Source organism: Hordeum vulgare, chromosome 3H (assembly GCF_904849725.1).
Source record: "Hordeum vulgare subsp. vulgare chromosome 3H, MorexV3_pseudomolecules_assembly, whole genome shotgun sequence".
NCBI lineage: Eukaryota > Viridiplantae > Streptophyta > Magnoliopsida > Poales > Poaceae > Hordeum > Hordeum vulgare.
The window spans coordinates 238195358-238202605 of NC_058520.1; positions in this window are offsets into that span (position 1 = coordinate 238195358).

Below are 7248 nucleotides of genomic sequence, written 5' to 3' on the forward strand. Positions count from 1 at the left end.
GCCCATAAGAAGCAAGCTGCCTTGCAGGAAATATACAACTTTGCTCAAGCTGAAGAAGAGAGTCTCCCACAAGCTTGGGGGAGGCTCATCCAGCTACTGAATGCCTCGCCTGATCACCCTCTTGAGAAGAATGAAATACTTGATATCTTCTATAATGGACTTACCGATGCTTCTAAAGACCACCTGGATAGTTGTGCCGGTTGTGTTTTTAGGGAACGAACCGTAGAACAAGCTGGGATTCTGTTGAATAACATCTTGTGCAATGAGAATGCTTGGACTATTCCCGAACCACCTCCTAAGCCAACTCCAAAGAAAAGAGGTATTCTATTCCTCAGTCCTGAAGATATGCAAGAAGCCAAGAAATCTATGCGAGAGAAAGGCATTAAATCTGAAGATGTCAAAAATCTACCACCTATCGAAGAGATCCATGGTCTCGATAACCCGATACAGGTAGTAGAAGTAAATTCTCTGCGTAGGTTTGATTAGAGTGATATTATTTTTGATAAACCTGCTAGCTTATGCATGGATGAATTTGATAACTTTGTTGCCAAACAACAGAGTTTCAATGATTATGTTAGCAGACAATTGGAAAAGAATGCTCGCATGCTTAGTCATTTAAGTGCTTGTGTGGACAAAAACGTCAATGATCTTAAATTTCTGAGTAAACATGCCTCTATGGTTACTACTCAGGTAGAACAAGTACTTAAAGCTCAAAATGACTTGCTCAATGAGTTGAATGAAAATGCCGTCAGAGTCATCACTAGAGGCGGTAGAATGACCCAAGAACCTTTGTATCCTGAGGGTCATCCGAAGAGAAGTGAACAAGATTCTCAAGGAGTTAGCCCTAGCAACCCTGTTCCTACTACACCTGAGAGTCCAAACGATGTCTCTGTCTCTGATGCTGAAACACAATCTGGTGATGAACATGAGCCTAATGATAATATCAATAGTGATGTTCATGATGATGCTCAGCCTAGCAATGTAAAGGATGTGGAGATTGAACCTAGTGTTGATCTTGATAACCCACAGCCTAAGACTAGGAGATACGATAAGAATGACTTCACTGCTAGGAAGCATGTTAAAGAAAGGGAACCATGGGTTCAGAAACCTATGCCCTTTCCTCCTAAACCATCCAAGAAAAAGGATGATGAGGATTTTGAGCGATTCGTTGAGATGACCAGACCTGTCTTTCTGGACATGCGTTTGACGAATATGCTCAAGATGTCTCCGTATGCTAAGTACATGAAAGATATTGTGACTAATAATAGAAGGATACCTGGTCTTGAGATCTCCGCCATGCTTGCCAATTACACTTTCATGGGTGGAACTCCTAAGAAACTAGGTGATCCTGGTGTGCCCACTATACCTTGCTCCATTAAAAGCAACTACGTTAGAACTGTGTTATGCGACCTTGGAGCCGGTGTTAGTGTTATGCCTCTCTCTCTTTATCGTAGGCTTGAACTGGATAAGTTGACACCCACTAAAATCTCTCTACAAATGGCCGACAAATCAACTGCTTTCCCTATCGGCATTTGCGAGGATGTGCCTGTTGTGGTTGCTAAGACCACTATCTTAACAGACTTTGTTATCTTGGATATTCCCGAGGACGATGCCATGGCGATCATCCTCAGAAGACCCTTTTTAAACACTGCGGAGGCTGTTATAGATTGCAACAAAGGCAATGTCACTTTCCATGTCAACGGTAATGAGCATACGGTGCACTTTCCGAAGAAACAATATCAGGTACATTGCATCAATGCTATCGAAAAAACTTCATCGATTCTTATTGGGAGCTTTGAATGCCCTATTCCTCATGTCAAGATGAAGTATGACTTGCTTGTTGGGGAGATACACATCCCCATTGAGGTGACCTAGTGACTGTTCGAAAAATTCTCCGTTCTCTTTTGCGATTCGAGAAAGTTTTGTCTAGGGGATTTAATCAACCCCATTGACGGATTTCTTTCGATGACCATGAGATGGATTAATCAAGGAGTCACAAACCTCTGTTCCAAGCTTTCACTTTAGGTTGCTTAGAAGAAAAATGATAGATTTAGTTCAGTTTTCCCTGTTTTCTGTCTTAGCGAATGGTGGAAAAGTACCCCGAAAATAAAAGTTCTTCGAACGCTGTGAAAATCTAGTATGATTTTTTCTGGAATATTTGAAAAATACTGGGACAAAGAGTCTGTCTGGGGGCCACACCAGTGGTCCACAAGCCCTAGGGGCGCGGGCACCCCCTGGCCGCGCCACCCAGGCTTGTGGGGCCCACAGGCACCCCCTCCCCTCATTCTTGCTCTCATCTGGTTCTCCTACCTCCAGAAAAAATCGTTTATCAACTCAAACCCATGTTCTTGCTCCTCTTGCTGGGATTCTCGATCTCTTTGCTCAAAGCACCGTTCTCTGAACTATTTTGAGGAAATTCCTCCTTGGTAAAATAGAGATATTACACAACTAGAGGAGAGGCATAGGAGTATGAGAGGGAGTCAAAGGCTGCTCGTCTCTGTGAGGCAGCTATTCAGGCAGTGGCTGCAGCGCTCCCGTATAACCCCCATTATGATTTTGGATTTTGCGAGGACCATCCTTGGGAATAGACCAGCTTAGGCCAAAAGCCTAAGCTTGGGGGAGTACGTGTTCTCACCGACTTTACATTCTTGCTTATGCTTTCATTTTGTTAGCCGATGTTCACACTTTGCCACTGTATCATCCATGCTAGTTTATTTTCTTTTTCTATCATTTTCTTTTCGTGTGTCTGTCTAGTTTGACAAAAACCAAAAATATTTTCTTTTCTTCTTTTGCTTGTTGGGAGCTTTCCTGTGTAAATAGTTTTCTTTTTCTTTGGGTCAAAGTAGAAGACCATGGTTACAATGTTTAGTGGCTCTTGCATGCATACCTGTTTTGCTTTCAAAGAGCCATATTGCTTTGTCTTCTCCTTTGTGTTTGCCTGCAGATTCCAGCGTAGTCCAATGCACGAGCACTCTTATTATTGTTCCCATCGGTTGGTCATGCAAGTGAAAGGCAATAATGACGATATATGATGAAGTGACTGAGCCTGGAAAAGCTGGTATGAACTCGATCTATTTTGTTTTTGTAAATATAACAAGCTCATCATGCCTGATTCAGCTTTGTTGTGAGAGAAACATGTTTGCAATGACAACTTAGAGATCATAGTTGCTTATGCCATGCTTACTTAGCTAGGAGCTTATAATGGTTTGCCTTGGTTGCCAACATGAATGTTGAGATGACTATGATGTAGTATGATATGATGGTATCCTCCTTTGAATGTTTCAAGTGGCTTGACTTGGCGCATGTTCACGCATGTAGTTGAAACAAAATCAACAAAGCCTCTATGATGTTCATGTTCATGGTGATTTATGTCCTACTCATGCTTGCACTCAATGTTAGTTAATCTCAATGCATTTTGATGACTGTTGTCGCTCTCTAGTTGGTCGCTTCCCAGTCTTATGCTAGCCTTCACTTGTACTAAGCGGGAATACTATTTGTGCATCCACCTCCATAAACCCAAAGTTATTCCATATGAGTCCACCATACCTACCTATGTGCGGTATCTATCTGCCGTTCCAAGTAAATTTGCATGTGCCACTCTCTAAATCTTCAAGAAATAATTTGTTTTGCATGCCCGAACCGCTCATGTGGTAACAGGGGTCTATTGGTATCTTCCATGCTAGGCGTGTTATCCTTGATATGTGTTTATTCACTATCATTCACGACAAAGGGGCCGGTAATTGGAATTCCCAGTTCCATGCTCAAATCAAAAAGATAATTGCAAACAAAACTTCCCCAGGATTGTTGTTGGTATGGACGGTACCCGAGGATTCGGCTAGCCGTGGAGTGTGACTGATCGGTGGTGGGGGAGTCAAAACTTTACTTTTCTGTTTGGGAACCGCCTACAACATGTGGAGCGTGGAAGATGTTGAGAACTCTTAGTCATTGCATTGACAATGAGAGCATGCCACCCAAAATTATTATCTCTGTTTTCAAAGCTTGAGCTCTGGCAACTCTACAAATCAATGCTTCCCTCTGCGAAGGGTCTGTCTATTTATGTTCCTGTTGAGTCATCCCCCTCTTACAAAAGCAGCAATTAGAGAGCACCTCTGTCATTTTTTTGCTTTGCTTTTAACTGTGTTGAGTATGACTATGACTGGATCTTCATTGCCACGAATTACAATGTTTAGTCAGGCCTTGGTCTTTTAAGGTGCTCCGCATTTATGTTTTGCGGTCTCAGAAAGAGCTAGCGAGATACCATCTATTCGTACTGCTTCATGTTGTTTTGATTGAAGTGTTGACGTTTGAGGCTTATTATTATTTGCTCGCTAGTTGATTATGCCATTGATATGAGTTTACCGTGAGACCTAGATGTCATATGCCTATGTGGTTTGATTGTGAACTTGCTGAAATTCTGGTTATGAGTTAGACATAGTTGCAACAACAAGATCAAACAGAGTTCGTCGAAGTTTTTCTTTTGTCTCTCTCAGTTTGTCAACTGAGTTGCTTGAGGACAAGCAAGGCTTTAAGCTTGGGGGAGTTGATACGTCTCCGTCGTATCTACCTTTCCGAACTCTTTTGCCCTTGTTTTCGACTCTAATTTGCATGATTTGAATGGAACTAACCCGGAGTGACGCTATTTTCAGCAGAATTGCAATGGTGTTGTTTTTGTGCAGAAATAAAAGTTCTCGGAACGTCCTGAAAATTTACAGAGATTTTTTCTTGAATAAAATAAAAATACCTGCGCAAAGATCCACCGGAGGAGGCGTGCCAGTGGGCCACAAGCCCACAGGCCGTGGCCACCCCCTATGGCCGCGCCATGCAGGCTTGTGGGGCCCACGTTGCACCACCGCCCCCAATCTCAGCTCTATATCTTCCGTTTCTCCTGGAAAAAAACAGAGAGAAGGTTTCATCGCGTTTTGCGATACGGAGGCGCCGCCACATCCTGTTCTTCATCTGGAGGGCAGATCTGGAGTCCGTTTTGGGCTCCAGAGAGGGGAAATCGTCGCCATCGTCATCATCAACCTTTCTCCATCGACAATTCCATGATGCTCTTCATCGTTCGTGAGTAATCTCATCGTAGGCTTGCTGGATGGTGATGAGTTGGATGAGATCTATCATGTAATCGAGTTAGTTCTTGACGGGGATTGATCCCTAGTATCCACTATGTTCTAGATTGATGTTGCTACTACTTGGCTATGCTTAATGCTTGTCACTAGGGCCCGAGTGCCATGATTTCAGATCTGAACCTATTATGTTGTCGCCAATATATGTGTGTTTTAGATCCTATCTTGCAAGTTGTAGTCACCTACTATGTGTTATGACCCGGCAACCCCGGAGTGACAATAGCCAGAACCACTCCCGGAGATGACCATAGTATGAGGAGTTCAGGTATTCACCGCGTGTTAATGCATTGGTCCGGTTCTTTATTAAAAGGAGAACCTTAATATCCCGTAGTTTCCATTAGGACTCCGCCGCCACGGGAGGGATGGACAATAGATGACATGCAAGTTCTTTGCCCTAAGGACGTATGACTACATCCGAAATACATGCCTACATTAGATCGATGAACGGGAGCTAGTTACATATCTCTCCGTGTTATAGCTGTTACATGATTAATCACATCCGTCACACTCATCCATCACCGATCCACTGTCTACGAGTCTTTTACTACTGGTCCTCGCTACGTTACTTTGCCTAGGCTTGTCCCTTGCTACAAAAGGGATTGGGCCACTTTGCTGCTGCTATCACTACTGGTGTTACTTGTTACTTTGCTGCTGCTGTCACTACTGCTGTTACTTGTTACTCCGTTGTTACTTGTTGCAAGACTTTGTTGGCGCTAACATCCCGTCAACGGGGCTTTTTCTGGCGCCGTTGCCGCAGATTGTCAAAGCTTTTTCGGGCACCGTTGCTATCGTATGACCTTGCTACTGATACTTTGCTTGCAGACACTAATCTTTCAGGTGTGGTTGAATTGACAACTCAGCTGCTAATACTTGAGAATATTCTTTAGCTTCCCCTTGTGAGCGAATCAATAAATTTGGGTTGAATACTCTACCCTCGAAAACTGCTGCGATCCCATACGCTTGTGGGACATCACTCGTCTATTTCCTCGGCGCTCCTCGTACGTGGGGCTCTTCGAGGTTCGATTTCACCATCGAACAGATCCTTGCGTTTTCTCCATGCATCATCGTCGCGAAGCCACCTCCGATGTCCCATGAACATGGTTTTCGAAGACGCGGGATCTCTATCTAGCTGGCGATACGTTGTGTCATCCATGCACTTGACGCACGCACAAAATCCGTGGACCACCTGCCCCGCGACATATCCGTAACCGAGATAGTCGTGCACCGTCGTGAGCAGTGCGGCTCTCATAGGGAAATATTGTTTCGCTGCGGCGTCCCACGTATTCGCTGGCATTTTCCACAGCGTGTCTAGCTCCTCTTTTAGCAGCCCGAGATACAGATTGATGTCGTTCCCTCGTTGTTTCGGCCCTTCAATTAGCATACTCATGTGAATGTACTTCCTCTTCATGCACATCTAGGGGGGAAAGTTGTACATCCACACAAACACAGGCCAGGTGCTATGTGTGATTCTCTGGCTGCCAAACGAGTAGACTCCATCGGTGCTCGCGCCCAACATGATGTTCCTTGGATCGTCCCCAAATTCTGGGTGTTCGAAGTTCAACGCTTGCCGCTCGCTCGCATCCTTAGGGTGACTCATCATCTTGTCTTTTTTATTTATCTCTGGATCATTTCCTTCATCTTCTCGCTTCTTCTCCTCCCTATCCGCGTGCCAACGCAGGAGCTCTACTTGCTTAGGGTCCGCGAAATACCGCTGCAGACGAAGAGTGATCGGAAAGTACCACACCACTTTTCGAGGAGCTTTCTTCCTCTTCTTGTATCGAGTCACATCGCACACCGGACATATGGTAGACTTCGCGTGCTCGTCCCGATAAATGATGCAATCGTTCATGCACACATGGTATTTCACATGCGGTAAATCCAGAGGACACACGATTTTCTTCGCCTCCTCGAAACTGTTCGGGCACTTGTTCCCCATGGGAAGACGTTCATGCCAGAATGACATGTTCTCGTCGAAGCATGTGTCGGTCATTTTGTGTTTTACCTTCATCTCCAGAGCCATGAGCGTTACTTTCAGGCGGGTATCCTCGGGCCTACATCCTTCATACAATGGAGTATCCGCGTCTATCTCCAGTTGATCCAGCTTGGCTTTCTCTCGGGCAAC